The sequence below is a fragment of the Marmota flaviventris genome, chromosome 11 (assembly GCF_047511675.1).
Source record: "Marmota flaviventris isolate mMarFla1 chromosome 11, mMarFla1.hap1, whole genome shotgun sequence".
Lineage (NCBI taxonomy): Eukaryota > Metazoa > Chordata > Mammalia > Rodentia > Sciuridae > Marmota > Marmota flaviventris.
The window spans coordinates 27,797,611-27,818,206 of NC_092508.1; the positions used below are offsets into that span (position 1 = coordinate 27,797,611).

The 20,596-nt window shown below is 38.0% G+C and overlaps 1 protein-coding gene across 2 annotated transcripts in view; it reads left to right on the forward strand.

The window, feature by feature from the left end:
• Plekhm3 (pleckstrin homology domain containing M3) overlaps positions 1-20,596 on the forward strand; it is a 175,608-nt gene that overhangs the window by 45,154 nt on the left and 109,858 nt on the right. The gene's annotated exons all lie outside the window — the stretch shown is intronic.

A 20,596-nucleotide genomic window follows, 5' to 3' on the forward strand; every position in this document is an offset into this window, starting at 1 on the left:
CTGTATTGGAATTTATTTTTTAAACATCCTTAATAAGACAGTCATAGATATCGCCTGTTTACAAAAAGCATTTCTCCTCCAAGGGGTTTACTATGTTAAAAAAAAAAAATCTGTCCATCCTCATACTACATTGATTAATAGAAACAGCTATGATATACCCCACTGAATCAAAATTACTTGGCTGAATCCTAACCAGACTGGAATTTAGGCTTCCTAAGTAGGATGTGATTCCATTTCCTCTGCCTACTTGCATAAAGTCATGGTGACTATGGCTGTCACAGATTTTCTCATGAGAGACATTCAGTCCAAAGCTAAGTACTCGCCTCCTTAGGCAAAGCAAATGTCCATAGTCAGTAACTGTCATTGATCATGACCTTGTCAAATCCTGTTAAAGTGGAATCTGGAAAGTCAGCCTTGACAGAAAATGTGGAAATAGCTAAAAGCAGGGTAGATGATTATTCAGCAGATGACTCCTGAGTCACAATGGATCTGTGCCTCACCATGAGGAAGCCTAGGTTTTTGGAACTGCTGTGTAAGGGTGAGACACAAAGTAGAGTTCAAGGCCAATACTCTGTTATGTCTGGAAACCTCAATACTGCTTCTCTCCTCTACTCCCTATTCTTCCTACTTCCCCCAAACCTAAAATGGGGGGGGGGGTATTAAAAATGAAATAAAAATTATTTCCTTTTTACTAACCCCACGATATTTAATAATAAATTTACTGTGATGACAACTTTAATTGGAAGTCTGTTGGGGAAGGTTTTAACTCAAGTCTATTAGATTTAATAATGCTGTTTAAAAACGAGCAAGAAATTTACCTCAAGCTGAGACCACATTTAAAATTTTATTCTTGCTCCTGCTTTGAAAAAAAGCCAAATTATAACAAAATGAAAATCCACATTTAAACAAATATATATATATATATATATATATATATATATATATGTATTTTAGTTGTAGATGGACAGCATGCCTTTGTTTATTTTTATGTGGTGCTAAGGATTGAACCCAGTGCCTCACATGTGCTAGGCAAGCACTTTGCCACTGAACTACAGCCCCAGTCTCAAAATTCACATTTTAAATATAGTTAGTTGTGATGATGGTCTTTTCTACTGAAGAATAGTTTACTTAAAGGGAGGGAGTAAGTGAATAATCCTTGCTTTCCCCCAAAGTCTTTAGCGATTGTGGAGCAGAAACATGCAGGGTGGGATTGGAGAGATGAGAAGCTCCAAGCCAGTTAAGAAGCCATACCAGGTATGTGCATGTATTTTCAGGTGTGACAGACCTTGTGTTAAGTCAGACAGCTTCTTGGAATTTTCTTTTTTTTCTGATATGGGGGATTGCACCCAGGAACACTCTACCTCTGAGCTACATTCCCAGCCCTTTTTAGTTTTTATTTTGAGATAGGGTCTTGCGAAGTTTACCCAGGCTGGCCTTGAACTTGGGTCCTACTGCTTCAGCCTCCTAGAATCACAGTGTGTGCCATCACACCCAGCTTTGAAATCAGTGTTGAAATAGGAGACACCAGTTTTAATACAGTTTTTAAGAAATTATTGACATTTCAGTGTCTTCTTATTCTGGTGTATATAGTATATTTCAAAGTTCAGGCATTTGACGGTAATTTATTGTGCTTACTATGGACATCCTGGAGTTATGATACACTTCTGTGGCATTATATTACTGAAAGTCCACAAATCTGTTGTCTTAATGGAATAAGGGAGAACAGCCCAGCTTAGTTTTCAAGGTAGAGACTGGCGTATCTGAATCACAAATCCATATAGTAAAAGAGTGAAGAAAAGTCTCAGGTGCTACTCGAAGGTTGTCACCCAGCTGTCATTTATTCACCTTCCTCTCAGAAGTTTGTATCCTGATGGAGTGTGCATTGCCGCCCCTGTTCTGTATGGCAATATAGTGTTCTTAGCCATCAGAGGGAAGAGAAATGTAAGACAGAGAGAGCCCACTGCATCCATCAGTAGGAGAAATGAAAACAGGAAAAAGATAAAAGAGAAGTGAGAAGAGACAGGGAAAGGGAAGCAAGGAGAAAAGAAGAAAGTATTATAGAATGAGCAGGAGTGGATCTTTCTGGTAGCTCCTTTGGGTTCTGTGTGATAGGATGCTTCCCTTTGCTGTCTAAATTTGGTGCTCACTAAATTTGGCTGATTGGAGGACAGTGGGAAAGGGTAGGGGAAGGGACTCAAGGGGGTAGGATGATAAGCTGCAGTTCATTTACTCTGCTTTTACCTTCATGCTTTGGTTTGGAACTAATGGGGGTACGGGTAGGTTTCTAATTTTGGGGTGAGGATAATGCTGATTTATATAGTAGGGCACATTCCAAAGCAAAAATTGATGTATTTCATTTAAATGTCACCTTTACTATCAGAGAGTGCTATATTCAGTTACTTTGTGATACATGTGGCTTACTCGCCTGCTTTTCATTCTTGATGCTAGCATATGGAATATTGGTTTCCAGACACAGGCAGGAGCACATTATCTCCTGTAGGGGGCAGAGTCTCAAAAGAAAAAGGCAAAAAAAAAAAAAAAAAAACTTGTTAAGCAGAGCTCTGGATGTTTTTTAAATTACTTGGGAGGCTGTTCATTATATCAAAGATTATTATAGCAGATGGAACAGTAAAAATTGACCTGTGTTTCTCAGAAACACAGTTAATTTAAACCAGCTGCTTCTGCCTTTTGTACCTTTATTGTCTAACTTAGCATCCTCGTAAAAAGACACATTTAGTAAAAAGTAACATAGCATGTTTACCTTCTAAAACACCCAAAAGTTCAATATATTGGTTGTAGTGAGTTTGGGCCTTATATACTAGTTTAAGGAGAAGCTAATTCACAGTATTACATGGCTTTAGTGTGTCTCTTTAAACTCTAAGTTCATATATGTATATATGCATATGAAGTTCTTCCTCCTTTAAATAGTTTGGATGAATAAACTTTAAATGTGGAAGATTACACGGAGTAGCTCCTTATTATGTCATTGAGTTGCTATTCAGGGGAGCCACAAGCACTGGCTTTTAAGTCTATAAAACAGTTGTTGGCCATAGTTCACTAAATTCTTTCTATAAGTGGAGACTTTTCCATATCCTTCTTTAAAATTTAAAGAGCCCCTGCAGAGAAAATGGACCACGACCATCCAAAAATGTCTGAGGTTATGGTTTTGAAAATATATGCTGATTGTAACTGTATCTTTCTTTGCATGTGCTTGGACTTTTGATAGTTATATTTGATTGTGTGTGATTACTCCATAACTTCCTTTCCAGCTCCTTGGCTGCCTGTGCTTGGGAAGCCCAACGACTGTGGTCTTGCTGTTCCTAAACTTACAGGGGTCCTGCCTGCATCCAGGGCCTTTTCGCTTGCTAGCCCTACTTCCTGAAATTTGAAAATTAAATTCTTCCATTCATTCTGTCATTTATTGTTTGCCCAGAATCTTGGGTGCACCCAGACATACAAGTTAGTATTGCAGGAAAGAAGATAAAAGTCCTTGTCCTCAGGAAACTTGCAGTCTGCTAGGAAACACAAGTTGTTTATCAAATAATTCAATCAGTGGCTGCCAAAAAGGCAGCTATGACAAGAGCCTTCTAAGTGGGGCCCACATATCAGAGAACTGTCAGAGGTGGTATGAGGTAGAATTAAATTAAATCATAGACCTCCAATCAGTTTTAGCCCACAAAAAACCAAAAAACAAAAAAACAGGCAGTTGATAAAGATGAACTTAATGTTTCACCTTGAAGTCACAGATTTTTGTACAGAGGAGCGCATACCAGAAATGATATTGTAGAACTGTTAGTTTGGAAGTGCTTTAGTCCAACTTTTCAGGAACACCTCTGTAGCAGAAAATGAGGAATGTGTTTTCAGTAAAATTGCTGGTTAGAATTCAAAATTATAGTTGGCAATAGGGCATCTGTGATGTTTTAATAGTAATGCTAAAACAAATAATTATTTAGCTTTTTAAAATATTTAGGAAGGATGTACATGGTAAGTGGTTATAAGACTATTCCTAAATGCTGTAGAGATTGGATTATAAGGCATCGACTGTGTTTTCTTTAGGAAGTTGACATGTGTACATACCTGTTTACACTCAATAGAGACATGGTTTTCTTGGCAGTAGCACACACAGATGTTTTTCCTATAATTTCTCAGCAATCAAGAAACCTAACAATTGAGTAGTACAATCAAAGAGCCCGGCGACTTGTTTATAGGTGTGACAAGAGTAGCAGAGCTCACCTTTGAAAGCATTCCTGTGTGACTGTTTTGTAATCTGGAGCTAAAACTGGATGACCCACTGTGGGGCAATGTTCCTGATTCTGAACTGAAGTTGAACATGTTAAGGAAGAAAACAGTGAGCCTCAGGGATCTCCTACACCATTTTCACAATGTTAGTTTTTATGGTTTTACTCCTTTGGCTGCTGTTTAACCTCTTGGGACTGCTGTTGATAATTACATCTCTCTGGCATTAAGAGCTTTTTGCTTTCCTTTTTCTTGCCTCCAACCCTTGGGAGGGGTAAACCCAAGGGGGGGGGGGAAAGTTTTGCTGTGAATTCTTCAGCCATTTAGTGCAAATTCCTGTAATTACCGGCATTGTGTCTTCTCTGAATGGCACATAATACAGCAGAAGCCATTCCTAATTGAGACCTTACAGGAGGTACAAATCCCCTCTTTGTTCAGCCTGACAAATTAGTGCCAGAAAGTGGCAGGGTCCAGTGGGAATCAAAGGCAAGAAACACAAAGATGGAACTTAAGGCTACAGTAATAACCCTCTCTTGTCCTGAAGGGAAAAAAAGTAATGACCAATGAAAAATGAAGGTTTTTTTTGTTTTGTTTTGTTATAAATTCCCTTGACGTGACAGCACCTCGGGGCTGCTCTATTTATTTAGCAAAAGTGATTAAATAGCAATACAACAGGGCGGCCCATTGTTTCCCTAGATGCCCCCCACCTCACAGACCCCTGCTGCCTTGGCTAATTGATTGACAATGAACCTCTGATAAAGAAGTATGTTGTTAGGACCTGGGATGGAGGGGAGCATCCCCCCACTTTGTGTGTGTGTGTGTGTGTGTGTGTGTTTCATTTTTGTTTGAATTGCACTCTAGTTTTTTCCCCTTTTCTCTCCCTTGCCTTGTCTTTCCCTTACCGCCCCCCCCCCCCCGCCCCCACAGAGATTCAGACAGGTAGAGGGGAATTCAAACTATAGCACAGCTTTTGACAGCTTCATACTTGGAACCAACTTCCTGGATTGCTGTCCCCCAGCTCCCAGAGTAAGACAGAACAACAGTGTGAGAAAGGGAGAAGGTGCCACTTTCTGGTACTAATTTGTCAGATCCCTGGCACTTTAAGGCCAGAAAAGTGGTGGGTTAGTTTTTCATGTGTAAGAATGGATATCTGAAACTAGTTTTTGCACTAGGACTTTCTCTTCAATTCCTTGCTCAGTTTAAAAAAAATAAAAATAAAAAAACCCACACATTAAAAGCATATACATGGAGGGGGAAGGGGTTGTTGTAGAGTAAGAAACAAAGACCAGAAGTTTTGTGTCTCCCCTCAGTCCTCAAGAAGCCAGGATTGATTATTTGAGGATCAAATCTGGCTGCTTATGGTGCAACTCAGTACCCCAAGGATGCTGTAAGTTGTGGGAAGGTGACCAAAAGCCTCTAGGCAGATAATTAATAGCTCCTGGTTATATATGCTCAACTAGCTAAGCTGAAGATAAATCCCTAATTTAGCTCTGTTACAGCTGCAAAAACAAATCATTTCAAGCCCCTAGGAAAGCAAAATATATTAAACAAACAGTATCGACCTTGTTAATACCACATGGCATTTCATGTGATAAATGAGGGCGTATTTCTGGCAAAGGCCTGTTTTATGACATCCTTTAGACATAAAGGACACCTTTACCCTAGCAATACAAGCATCCCTGATAGAAAGTATGAGGTGGTTAATTATTCATTAAATAGCTGCCAGACTGGAAGTAAGCAATATTTCTGTGTTGGGCCTAGTTAGTTACTTATTGGCCTTGGGGTAAACCATGCAGAATAGCAATTGTTAAGAAAAAGAGAAATTGAATCTGGGAGCTGATTATGCATGTGAAATTGCAGATCTGTTGGTTTCTAAGTGCCAAGAAGGGCAGTAGTGTATTACGCTCTTGGAAAAAATAAAAAAGAGGTTTAGGGTAGCCAGAATTTGTTTGCAATCCCATGTGAAAAATTAGGGGTTCCTTTATTGATCAGAATTCCAGATCTAAGGAAATGAAGATGGAAACAAAAAGAACTAGATTTTTCTTGATATTTTCAATTCTTATCTTTATTGCTATTTTGAAATTTGTCTCCCACTTAGTAGGAATAGCAATAAGTTGAAGATTTAATAGGCTATCTGCCTATTCCCTAAATAGACAATGAAGAAAAGACAATGAAGAAAAACTCAGATATGCCCCCTACAGCATATGAACAGCTTGGATAAGTGAGAATGTAATCTGTTGTTGCCTTCTCATATTGTATTGGACAAGTTAATTTGTTATTGTTTTCAATTGTTGTCTCTCAGAGGAGAAATCCCTAGGGGTATGTGCACTAACAGGCTAAATTTTATTTCCCCCACTTTAAATATGACCATGGAGGGGTTGCTGGTAGCAAAATCTTTAAGTGGAGTTTTAGTGGAGAGTTCATTTCAACAAGCATGTATTCATCCCCTTATGTGTGACACGTATTCTGGCAGGCACCTTGGGAATATGCAAATAGGAATGAGGTGCAGACTGTCCTCTTCAGAGACTCACAGAATCTTCCCTCCCAAAAGATGGTGAGGACTTGAAGTAGGTGAGCAGGAGTATGGGACTGGTAACCAGGGGGCAAACCATCATGGAGACTATTACATCCCTGATTCTGCTTATGCCAAGGAATCCATGTTATAGAGAATTTGAAAGCTCATAACTCCATAACCCATTTTAAATTTGTCCTTATATTTTCCACAGAATTTAACTCAGGGGAAATCTTCTTGGCTTTTAAAATAGTCTGTCAAAAATAAAATTTGAATTTCTATTGAGTGCCCATTATATAGTAGGTACTATGAGAGATAGTTACAGTACAATTATGATATGTAGCCCCCAGGTCTCTACTCTGAGGTTGAGGAGCCACAGAGGAAAATGGGGACTACTAGGCAACTAGGCCAGGTCTATGCTATACAGTGCTTAGTGTTTAGGAAAGCATTTGGCAAAATCCCAAGACAGAGAAGCTTGGGTTTTCAAGAGATTATAGTTATGCTGTTTTGTGAATGATTGGCAGTTTTACCCAAGGACTGTTGACTGATAGGTCCCTTTCAGCCTAAAAGGTTGTTGGTGAAGATACATGATAATAAGCAGCATAGTTGAGTAATTTAGAGCAAAGACTGGAGTCTTTTTGCCTGAGTTTCCAAATCTGCTGCTCACTGGCTATGTGACCCTGGATAAATTACTTAACCACCATGGACCTCCTTTTTTTCATCCCAGATGTGAGAAATAATCACATGTATTAGTTTGTAGTGCAAATAAATTGAGTTAAAGGGCTTAGAATACTATCTAGCATTTATAGTAAGTGCTACAAAATGGTTATTAGTATTTGACCACCTATGGTAATAATTACCAGGATAAAGATATCATAGGTATATTTACTAAAATTGTAGCCATTACAAAACTTGGTTGGACAACTAATGTAAAAATGTCAGAGTTGAGATCCTGAAATGCAAGCCAGAGGAATGGATCAAAACAACTGAGATGAAGTTTATAGTCCAGATAGTCCTGTCCTTACACTCAGAAGATCAACTGCATAGATACAAAGTAGAGGAAACTTGACCTTGCAGAGGTCATGCAAATGAGGCAACTGGGAAGTGAGCATTTGTGCTTCTATGGCTGGACAAATCAGGTCCAGGAAAAAGAGATAATATTCCCAGCAAGACCTCATCCGGAAATTTGTTATGGATGCTGCTTTTTTTCTTTCTTCTTCCTGTTACTGGGGATTGAACTCAAGCCCTCACACATGCTAGGCAAATGTTCTACCACTGAGCTATATCTCCAGCCTTTTTTTTTTTTTTTTTTTAAATTTGAGTCATAGTCTCAAGTTGCCCAGCCTGGTCTTGAATTTGTGATCTTCTGGTCTCAGCCTCTTAAGTCACTGGGATCACAGTGGTGAGCATAGTGCCTGCCTGGACTCTGCTTTTTGAGAACAAATGTGTGATGAGATAGTGAAGGGACTAAAAACCATAGCACTGAAATATAACCAAGGATAGGGATGACATAGTTTTCCCTCTGCATGTTTGAAAGCTGCCATTTAGAGAGAAAATAGGCACACTCTGTTTTATCTATTTCATAGGATGAAGGTAACTCAGAATGGACTGGATTTACCATGGTCATGGGGAAAATGCAAGACCCTGACCAAGGAGATTGCAAAACCTGGAAATCCTGACCTCAAGACAAGGTGCTTAACTTGTCTGATTTAGAATTTTCTCATCTGCAAGATAAAGAGATTTATTCATTCAGCCCTTCTACAAATGTTTATTGAAACCCTAGTAAGTACTGCACTATGCTATAAAGAAAATAAGACAATGCCATTACCCATCCTCACAGAATAGGAAGAATTAGAAGGCAGACATAAATAAGCAGTTGTGACACACAGTTAAACTACAAGGTCTTTGACTCTCCTTCCAACTCTTCTAGCTCTGTCTGGCATATTTTAGAGGGAATGCCCTTGCTCTATGCAGTCTCTCCTATTTCTCATTCTGTGATTCTTTGAATGTCTATAGAAGATTAGAGAAAATGAGATTAATGTTCTCCAGTTAAATCTCATTTAATAAGTAATACTTTATTCCTTTGGGGAAAAGTGAAACCAGTCGAAATATCAATGACTGAAAGAATAGGAGATGGGAATCCTTTTCCTGGCTCTGATGTCTATCGTTGGAGGAATTACTTTACTTTTTACAGCCTAAGTTTCTAGGTCCAAGAAATAATTTAAAATAAAAATAAATGGAGGATAAGAATGTGAAAACATGCTAAAATAGTAATGTGAGTCTATGAAAGAAGAAAGTATTATATAATTTGTATTTTAAACTGTTTCACATCCTGAAATTCAAAGAGATTTGATCACTTTATATAAGTAGGCCTTTTGATTTTATAGGATATAAATTTGCTTTTTTGATTTATTCCTGGTATTCTCATCATAGGAGTCACATGTTCCTCTTTGATATGTTTCAGAAGAATAAAATCATTTTGAATTTCAGAAGATATGGATCTTTTGATAGACCTTCCTGAACTTCATAGGCCATAGCTGTGCTCTTTTTTTTTTTTTTTTTTTAAGCCGTTCATTTCTCCCAGTCTTTGTTGCTATACTTTGGTCTGGAAAGTTCTTGTCCCTTTTTGTAGCTTCCTTTTTGGTTAACATTGTTCTCATCACATGCTCATTTCTGGCTAAACTTCTAAAGAAAGTGTTAATGTACCATTGGACTCCACATTGAGTTAAAAGTTTCTATTTACTGACCTTTCACTGGGAGAGAAGTTGGTCTAGGTATGGTTTTAGGATAGACTGGGGTAGGTCAAGATATTCCTTAATTTCTACTAGTTCCTTGCAAAACCTAAGCTTTTCATGGACCCGTTGAAAGAATTGTTTGAGAGTTTTCTAAAATCTGTTATACTATCTGGAGTGAAATAAATTGTCATTTTAAAATATATCTCTAGATAAGAAAATCTGATAAATTAACAATACCAAGTTATTTCTTGCCTTAATATTTTCATCAAATTATTCATTTATTCAACAAATATGGGCCACAAATAGTCCCAGAAATTGAGGTATGGGACTACCTAACTTAATTTTGTAGTAGGAAATACACGTATATGCTTTGAAATATGCCAACACTGAAAATATTTTAATTAAATCACATGAATAAAAAACAAAGAGCATAAAAGTCCTTTCCTTTCCTCCTTTCATTCTGACCTTTCCCAGATCTCGTCTCACCTTCAACAAGTACGATTTGTTATAATTCAGACTGACCCTAGTCATCCTCTCCTCATGGCTATTCCATGCCTTCCCAGTTCTTTCTCTCTGAGCACCAGCAACGTTTCATGACCTGCCCCTCTTGATTGCAGCTTACCCTTTGCAATCCCAACCCCCCCAACTAAGTCCAGCCACACTGCTTCCCTCTATTTCTCAAGTGCACCAGCTCCTTCCCACTACCTCAGAACCTGTGCGTGTGTGGGTGCCTCTCCCTCATCCCCATCACTACCCCCAACTTAGATACTACTTCCTCAAGAACACCTTCTCCAATCTCTCACACTGATTATTAGATTCCCTCCTCTCTAATGCTGATTTAGTGCCCCCTAACTCTAGTGCTGGTCATAACTGAGATTATATTGTCATTTGTGTTATTTATTTAATGTCTGTTTCCTCCACTTGGTGCAAATGCTATGATGGCAAGAGCTGTGTTGGTATTGTTTCATCTTTTGTTGTTGTTGTTGAGCTGTTTTTTATGTTGCCATGGCTAGCCTTGAGCTTGTGGCTCAGGCAGTCCTCCTGCCTCAGTCTCCCAAATAGCTAGGACTATAGGTATGCACAACTGTACCTGGCTCTGCATTGGTCCTGTCCATTGCCAACTCCCTGGTTCTGCATCTGGCACACAGTAACAAGTACATAGTAAATATTTCCGATCATCTTCTGTTTTGGACTCTTGCTGTCTATTCCCATCATTGGGTTTTCTGCTTTCACCATCTTTTCTATGAATCCTATATCATCTGTATATAAAAATCAACGTGTTCTCTACTTGATCATCTTGGTTGTTAAAAATTACTTTAAAATGATGGTACCAGCATTTACCGTTTGGCAAACTGGTTAAGATTTTGCAAGTTTCCAGGGACTTTTAAAAACATTTTGACTACAGGTCCTCTCAGAGCCTTTATTATACCAAAGTAAGGGATAAATAAGGAACATTTCCAAACTTACTTAACCATAATACCCCCTCTTAGTGGAACTAGGATTCCTCAACGAGGTTGCAAACCCCCTGCTCTGGGAACTGTATTGTTAGAGTTTAGTTGACATATTTGATATAGTTGTGCAATCAACATTTTGCAGTTCAATTCTAGCACTGTTAGCCCAGACCGCACAAGTTAGGGGTTCAGTTCTCCACAAGATTGCTCCCACTTTAGATGCCAGCCACAGGTTTAGGGTTTGGGCCACCTCCACTCTGACTGGATACAAGTTCAGACATTTCCTCAATGCACTCAGGTTTCACAACTTGCTAGGAAAAAAAAAAAAAAAACCCACAGAACTCAGGAAAATGCTATATTTAACAATTACAGTTTTATTGTAAAGAATACAAATTAGGAACAACCAAATGAAAAGACTCAGAAGCCAATGTCTAGGAGGGCCCCCAAAACATAGTTCTGTTTTCTCTCCTTATGGAACCAGGGTAGATTACCTTCCCATCAATCAGTGAGTTCAATAAGAAAGTTCCCCTGAGCTTCAGTGCCTGGACTTTTTTGTGGAATTTCATTTTTGTAGGTATAACTGAATCAATCCCCATGTGATGGAATTCATCCTCCAACTCCCTTCTCCTCCCTAGAGGTTAAGCTGGCTCAAAAATCCAATCCTCTTATCACATAGGTTGATCAAACCTAATCCTAAAGCTGTTTAGTGGTTCACCTATTAGCATAAACTCAGATGTTTTATCTGAGAGGCTCATAAATAGCGGACACTTGTATCATGTAGGGAGATTCCAAAGTTTTAGAAGCACTCTGCCAGAAACCAAGGTCAAACACTAGACAATTATTTATTACACTGTGGCAAAGGACACTGAATGGGCTATTTCCACAACAAAAATGGCACATGGATGAAGGAAGGATGAACATTGTATGTGGTTGCCCCTCAGAAAATGAGAAAGCCTCATTTAATTTGCCCTGTCCCCTCATTTCTAATCAACTACTGTGATATGGCTTTCTGCCCTTATTGCATCTACCTGGGCAAAGGAAGTTTCTGGTGGTGTTTTCCTGTGTGCTTCTAGAACCAAGCAACTTCAGAGACAGATAAGAAATTGACCAACTCCTGGCTGCCCAGCCTGCTGCAGCCTCCCTGAGCCCCAACTCAGGGTGGTGGGACGATGTCCAGAGATTTTGTGGTCCCCACTCTCTAACCCAGATACTGCACTCAGATCTCGGTTTAATATAGAGAATGTTTCCTTTTTAATAGATATAAAAGTCATTACTAAAATTAAATTTATTTCCCTTTAAATGAAAAAAATTTAACATGCTATATACCATTTCTAGAAGGAAACTAAGATTCTAAAACTTAAGATATGTGAGCTCATTTCAATTTCTTATAATATTGAAAATCACATTATAACCAGGTACCAAGGGTTTTGTCTTCCTCATATTTTTTTCAGTAAAATAAGTAAATCATGTAGAGCTGAACCAAAAGCTTTCCTGAAAATCACTACCCTTTCAAATCACTATACCTGTGCTTCTGACCCAGAGGAACAGACTTTGAAAGTCTTGGTCTCTTTCTTCATCTCCATCAATAAAGATGATCTTCTCAAGCCCCAGACTGTTAAACACTAGACAAAATTTTAGATACACTTGATGTGATGGCTAGGAGGCATCCAGATCCAGTAGACTAAGTAATAAATTAGGAGGACGAGATCTTGGTCTTCCCTTTGTAGCTGTGCTACTGGTGTGTTAAATAACTTGGAGCCCACCTTACCAGTCCTGTGGGTCAGCATCTATAGTACACCATGTTGAGGGAAGATTAAACTTCCTTGGCTAAGAACAATTCAAATGTTTTAAAATATTTGCTGAACCAAAATTAATGTACAATATCACTGCAATTTTGCCCAGAAAATATGGGGAGGTCCTTCAAGTGACCCCTTTAAGAGAAGTCTTTCTGTGGCCTACCCATGGCTTTTGGGAAAATGATGTTTTTCATCATTAAGATAAAGAATTTTAGCTTGAGCAAAAGGTGCTTGATAATGCAAATCATCCCCATCTCTTCATAATCTTTACCCAGTGTCTTGTGTGTTGTTACCATCACATTTGCCTTTCCTCCCTATTCCCGCTGTTGGATGCTGTCTGAGCCATCATCCTTAAGGAATTTACCAGGCTAATAAATAAAGAGGTCAGGAAGTTGGAGATCAAAATATCACATGTACTGCTTAGAGATCACTTCTATTATTATGTAATAGATCCCTAAATTAGACACACACCAGAGTCAGGCAAAATAGTAGACACACATGGTGTGGTAGCTGGAATCTCTAAAGCCAGGCACTTTTTCTAAACTTACCAGTCAGATGCCTTATTTCTCCACCCATAAGGGTTGGATAAGGGAGAGAAGCAGGGTATGTTACTCTAAGAAATGCCTTTCAAATGGCAACCTGAGGACCAGAGAATAGAAGTTCCCACTTGTGGCATTTTTCTGTGTCTTGCCTCCCAAGTCTAAATAATCGATTATTAGCAGCGTATCTTCAAATACTAAACATTTAGTTAAAAGATTAGCTTTGGAGATGGTCACATGTTTAGAGAGACAGAAATTAGAAGGTGTAAGGTAAAAGAATAAAGAGGAAAAGCAAACCAAAGGCATTCTCTAAATCCCATAGAACACAAAGAATTTGGTTTGGGGTGAAAATGAAGAAATCCAAGCATGGATTTATGAGAAGCTGATGAAAGTAATCTTTTTCACTTTGAGACTGTTCCTAGTACTACTCAGATCCACTCTCATGACTTTAATTTTATCAAATTGTTGTCATTACCAAAATAGCGCAAGTAGACATTACTCTAAGAGATGCTGTCGGGGTTTTTTCAAAGGTTTTAGCAAAGAAGAGGAAAGATTGTGTTTAAAGATACTGTAAAGTTCAAAGAGATGAGATGCTTGTAAAATATAAGAGAAGCAGGTGTTAAGAATGGGGAATGACGTGAAAGAGAAGTCAGGGGGATGCTGTAGAGGCACTGCATGTGATCAAACTGCAAACCTGATGAGATTAATGCAAGATGTGACTTCTAAATCCAAGCTGAGGAAAACCAAGTTTCAGAAACAGAGTCAGGAAAGACAGGTTGCTTCCCCCGCAAAATAATCTGAACTTCTAAGCCAATAAGAGTTGTTGGCCTTTCCAAGCATCCTAATAGAGATGTAACTGGGGAACCACAAAGAGAGTTAGTGGAGGTTAATAACATGTTAAATACCTAGGGAAATCATTGTCGAAAGAACATAATTGGGGCATACATTGGATTCTCTGAAACAAAAGGGACAGAGCAGGGTTGGGACTAGAGTAAGGTGAGTGAAGTCTTTGCTTTAGTCTTTTGCTTTAGAATTTAAGGGGTGTCCCAAAACCTTGGCAAACAAGATAAATAATATTTTAATATTATTAAAAATTAAAATTAATTCTCAACAGTCCATGATGAACAAAATATAAAAAGTTAAGAGACAATGTCATTATTACTGTTTTTCCTTTTGCATCAGTCTAATCTAACTCAGCACTGGTTTGGAGGAACATTCAAGTAAGACAGTTTATTTAATAAGATATCTTCCCCCAAAGTTCTTAGTGCATAAGTTCCACAAAGCCCATCCTTGCATTTGTCTTTTCACAAGGACAGTGAAGTTGATCTGTCTTCCCTGTCTGGGATTGTAGGAGAACACACAAGGAATCCTAGTATCCCCATGTTTAAGATTCAACTGACAGAGATAAACTGGGACAAAGGAGTGTCAGTCCCACCAGCAGCAACTTTCAGGTCTGAAACAGCATAGCTGAACTTTTCTGGTTTTGCACTTATTTTTCAAGTAAGAGTTCTTGGTTGGCAAGTGTTTTACCAAAAGGATTAGTATGCGAAGAGAAGAGCCCCAAGCCTGGCTCTAATCATCACTCATGGTCACCTAGTGGTACCATGTGGACAAAGTCTGTCTTTCATGATACTTCTTCAAACTAATTGAGCAGCAAGAATCTATTTTCTTACTATAAGAAAGCAGAGCTGGGGAAAAAACTCTTCCTCCTCTGTAATAGATGGCATACCCATTGCAGGCAGAGAAAAGTGACAAAGTAGAGTCAGTATATGGAAATCTTACTTGACCCTCTTGTCTTGGTACTGTCACTGGGCTTATCAACAGTGGCACTATTGGCATGTGGGGCTGAGGAATTTTTTGTTGTGCAGGGCTGTTCTGTGCATTGTAGGATGTTTAGCAGTATCCCTGGCCTCCATCCACTAGATATCAGTAACTCTGTCACTCCCTTTTATGACAATCAAAAATGTCTGTTGGGACAGATAACTCCCCTGGCTGAGAACCACTGGGCTGTCAAGAAACCAGGATTATCAACTATGTCCAATTTTCCTCATTCAGCTTTCTCTCACTTCTTTGTAAAATAATAAATGTCTTTTGCTGAAATACATGTTGATTCAGACCAATTAACATTTTATAATCTAAGACCTCTGCATTTTCATGGGTTGATTTAATTAAAAATAGTAGGTTATAGAAATAGAACCCTCACCAACTAACATTCCATATCAAATATATCTGATGCTTTCAATAACAAGAGAATATCCAATTTAATTTGTTTTGTACAATAAAGGGTAATCATTCTCAAAAAACTGAGCTCTTGACATCAGTTGACCTGGTAGCTCAAATTTTTAAACTCTGTTTTTTTGGAACGAATACGCCAAATAGCATTGCCCCCACCTCCAACCTCCTGCCCCTCTGATAGAGCTCATGTAATGGTCACAGCTCAAAACATCATTGGCATCTTTGTTGGTCCCTTTTCCAGACCCCTGACATCAGGTAGTTGCCAAATTGTTTGCATTTTGTTCTGTAACATCTCTTTCTCCCTTGCTGTTCCCAAGCCTACCACCTTATCAAGCACAAACTGGTACAATAACTTATTAACTGGTTCTCTCCCCTCCCAGTATTTTCTTACTAATTAATCCTCTCAAAACTCCTTCTCGAGACAACTCAGCTGTTCCTTTATCTTACTGATTAGTAAGGACCCCTCACCCTGAGCATTTGGCATTCTTATGTTTTAGTTTCACTTTATCACCCCAAGCTCTTCTCCCAACATCCGTCTACTTATGACCCTCATGTTTTCCAAACATACTCGTATTTTTCTGATTTCAGCCTTTACTGATATCATTTTTTCAAAATCTTTTTCTTCAAGGTCCAGCTCAATTGCCCACATACGTACACCACCTTCTTGATCTCCGTAGTTAGTTGTGAATTGCTTCCTCCTTTGTCTTTTTTTTCTACCTTGTAGATTTGCATTCTTGCTCCCCATCTCACCAAATGTGTTCAGAGGGGATGCTAATGCTGGTAAGGCCCTAGACCAAATTCATTAATGAACTGAACCATGTTCTTTTGTATAAATTAATTAATTTTTTGTTCTTGTCATTTTGTCATCCACAAGGAGACGATTTTTATATCTTCCATAAAATACCTGTGTGAAAATTCATTTTTATAGTTGCTTGACGTTGCTCATCAAGGGCCACTTCAGCCACTTCTGTTGGACTCAGACTTTTCACCATCTGTACAACTGTGGACAGAATTGTTTTATCACTCTCTGTCAATTTTTTAATTTGTAAAATGGAGATAATACCTACCTTGTAGAATTGATATGAAGATTAAATGAATACATTCTCATGTGCACATGCACAAGTGTATATTATGGAAGATGTCTATGAAGCACCATATATTTGTTTATCCATTTACCTATTATTATTATTTTGATTTTTAAATTTCTCATCATTCTCTTGAAAATCTCTGGGGAAAGGACAAACACAGAAGTAAATGAGAAAATCTAGTTATTGAACATTAAGAGGAAAACAAGATGGAAAAAAATATTAAATTTAGATTGACTTAAACATTCTAGAAGCTGAATTTATAACATTGCATTATTAACTTATTTTACACTAATGGAAACACTATTATTGATGTATCTTGCAAGAAAAATAAAAGTAATTTACCAACATGCCAGGCACAGTAGCACACACCTGTAATTCCAGCTACTTGGGAGTCTGAGGCAGAAGGGATTAAAAGTCCAAGACCAGCCTAGGCAACTTAGTGAGACTGTGTCTCGAAATGAAATTAAACAAATGACTGAGATGTAGCTTAGTGGTAGAACACTTCTGGATTCAACCACAGTTTACTGCCAGAAAATAAATAAATAAATAACTCAACAACTTAAATCATACCTTTTGGAAGTAAGAATCTGTTCCAGATTATTTTATTTACAACTCAAGGCAGATATCTAGTAGATAGAAAAGCAGATTCTCTAGAACAGTGCACATGTTTACTTAGTCACCTTAGCAAAAATCAAGATTTATTGCCTTTCAAGATAAATTTTGACTAAATATTGACTTTAGGTTCTCAATCATTGTTTACCTGAAAGGCCAATAAATCTTGACATTTCTCAATGTGAGTTAGAATCTACTTGGTATTTATTAATTTATTTCACACAATTTTTAATCTTAATAACAACATTCCATGAGATTAGACAAATATTGTAGAGTTTAGCAAGTTTATATTTTCAATCAGCAGTAATTGCCTACACATGATATTCCCTTCACTTCATATTTAAATATATTACTTTTAGCACTGTTTATACAACCTGGGCCCTACAAGTCAAAGCTGTTTTAGCTATGTAAATATTCAGTGCAAAACAAAAGCAAAATCTCACCAAATAGCTTACAGGATACTTTAAATTTTAAGCCAATTAGTATTCAGATTGGTTGTCTTCTTTAATTGCCACAGTTCTGCAGATTAATCAAGTAATACATTATTCTACTTCACAGATGACCTCTGTCTTAACAGTTGATATCTTTGGATCTGTCTTGGTCTCATCTGTTGCTCTGTCTCTCTAGATGTAATGCATCAATATGCATCAGATGCATCAACTCTTGCTGCATCTATGCCCAGTGCTAATACTCTCCAAGGATAACATTTACCATATTGCTGTGTTAAAAGGAAGATTCTTTAGGTACCTCCATTTTATTTCAGAGGAGTTATTTATTCCTGCTATATTCTTAAGGACATAGCTCGCTAGCAACAGCTGTAGTCCATTCTACAGTTGCCAGCTTAAGTTGACCTAAATGTGTGTCAGCCACAGTAGGAACAATTTCCTTTCAAGTATGATTTATGCTTTTGAACATGTGTCAGTTCTCTGACTGTACAGAAGAACTTTATGAGTCAAAGTTTCAGCCAACAAGGAGTGACAATTTCCCATGGATAATCTCTTGTTCCTATAAAATTTGTAGATGTGCAAAATATGAAATCCATCAGAAAAATGTCTTGTTCTGATGAACAGAAGAGAATTTCAGTATGTAGCATTGGAAATACCCAGTGAGTATATTTGAGGATTGTTTTAGCATGTATATTTCCTCCTATCCACAAAGTTTTAATCCCCTGGGAAGATAATTTATTACTAGGGACTTAAAACCTCATAGAGAAAATAATTTTGAAGCGTTGCAGTCTACAGTGGATCCATAATTCCAACAACCAGGTCATCATATTCATTATTAGCAATTACAGGTGGTACACAATTGATTTTTTAAAAGTTTTCCTAAGTAAATGCCTTTTACTCTATGGGTCACCACCTGGGCCCAGAGAAACTTGGATGCTTGAAACAGGAAAAGTTTTGTATCACTGGTTTCTGGGTAGTTATTTTTCAGTGTCCCTCACCCTTTGCCCCTTTTCATTCTACAATTGTGTAGAATTCCATATTCTCAGTTCCACTGTGCTAACTGAAATCACACGTGTGTTCAGTGTCTCTTACATCTCAGCTCTGTCCCTTCTGACTGTGGAGGATGCAAGTCTAGGGCCCAAGTTTGTTTTCCACTTCCTTTAATCAAGGTTACACTGAAAAAATTGCTTGTGCTGTGTCAGGCAGACCTATGTTTAAATGTTGCCCAGCTTTGTGCTAATACCAGGTTGAATAAACAGAACTTTCAATTTATACCAAATTTAACACTTTCTTTTAAAAAGTATAAGTTCAACACTTAACTACTTAATGAGCCAATGGTTATAGACTGTAATCTAGGAAAACTAAATTCTTCATGACTTTCCCCACTAATTCTTGTAAAATAGCAAGTCATTGAACCTCAATTTCTGGTTTCCTTCATTTTGGAAAATCTGGTCTCGAGAACCTATGATCAAAGCCCAGGTCTTTGAGCAACATTTTATGTCACACTTACCCCAGCTCACTGATCCCTGCCAAGACCCTGGAAGAAAAGAAGGGAAGGAGAGGGAAGTCCCTTCATCACTTCTGTGGACATCTTGTTCTACCCTGTGCAAATGGTTAAAGAGGGTGTGACACCAGGTTTTTTCTCTTTTTACACAACAGGTGAAAATTTGTCTTCTCACTTTGTTTATCTCTTTTCCTCCCTTTTACAAAGGCACCTTCTCTTTCTTTTATTTGCCCTTATTCTTTTCTAGAGCGTTTCTACCTTCAGATACAAAGAACTGGCTTTACCTTAAAATTAGGTAAAAGCTTACTTTAAGGGACGGGAAGGGGGTGGGGTAACTGACCAAGCTTAAATGCGTTCTGTGCATGCTCTCCTCCATGAGGGAGATTCACCTGGGCCCAGCACAGCTGATGTTACTCCCCTCAGAGACCTGTGGGTTCTCAATTCCTGGCCAGGAAGGCGGACTGAAGTTGGTAGCTATGAAGTAGCTCAAGATCTTGGCTCCTGCTCAAGATCTCAACTTCAGTAACACCACATTGTAGCCAGCTGAGCTCACTAGGTACTCTTGATAGAAGAAAGACTGTGCTTCGTGGAAGTTCATGCCAAAATTTCTGCTTCAACCCCCAGCAACAGATTCTTTGGGTGTCTTAGTGAAAGGCCATTTGGGAAATGGACTGTACATGCAGCAAATAGGATTTCAGTTAAATGGTGACATTTGTTTCCAAAAGTGTATCAGAGGGGAAGCTAAGCTCTTCAGAGCATGTGTTCATTAAAGATTTGAAGTGGGGTGGGAAGCAAAAAATAAAAAAATAAAAAGGCAAATGGGTTCTCTTGTGAGATAGTTTTTTGTTCCTATGAATTGAATACACTGAAAAGTTTCAAAAAGAGACTGGGAAGAATGTATTTGCTTTGATCTAACATGTAGAGTGTTCCCTTCTACAAATGCCCTTTAATTTAGAAACATTGTTGAAAAAATCTGTTGGAAAGTACATAAAAATATATGTAAATAAGCTCTAATTAGTTATTTCAATTAATTATTTTTTGTCCCTACTTTGCAGCTCTATTTTTCTCTCCATAATGTTGCTTTTCAGAATCCAGCTTTGGCACTCTCCAAAAAAATGTGTTTTTTAACACTCATTATTAAGAAAACACATTTTTTCCCCTGTTGAAACCTTACAATGATAAAGTAAAATCCAAGATTGTGTATCTTTATGGAGAATTGTTTCAGACATTTTTAGTCCATGATTTGCTAGTATGATATTAAAGGAAATCTTGCAGTTAATTGAAAGACCCAGTGTTTCTTTGTTGAAATAGATGGTATGTGTTGTTTTTTAGAAAATGAGTCTACATCAGGCCAGTAACTAGCCTCTAATCTTTTTTCCCAACCATCCTATGTTCTTTCAAAGACAAATACATTGGATTTGGGGGTGAAAATTTTTATTTCT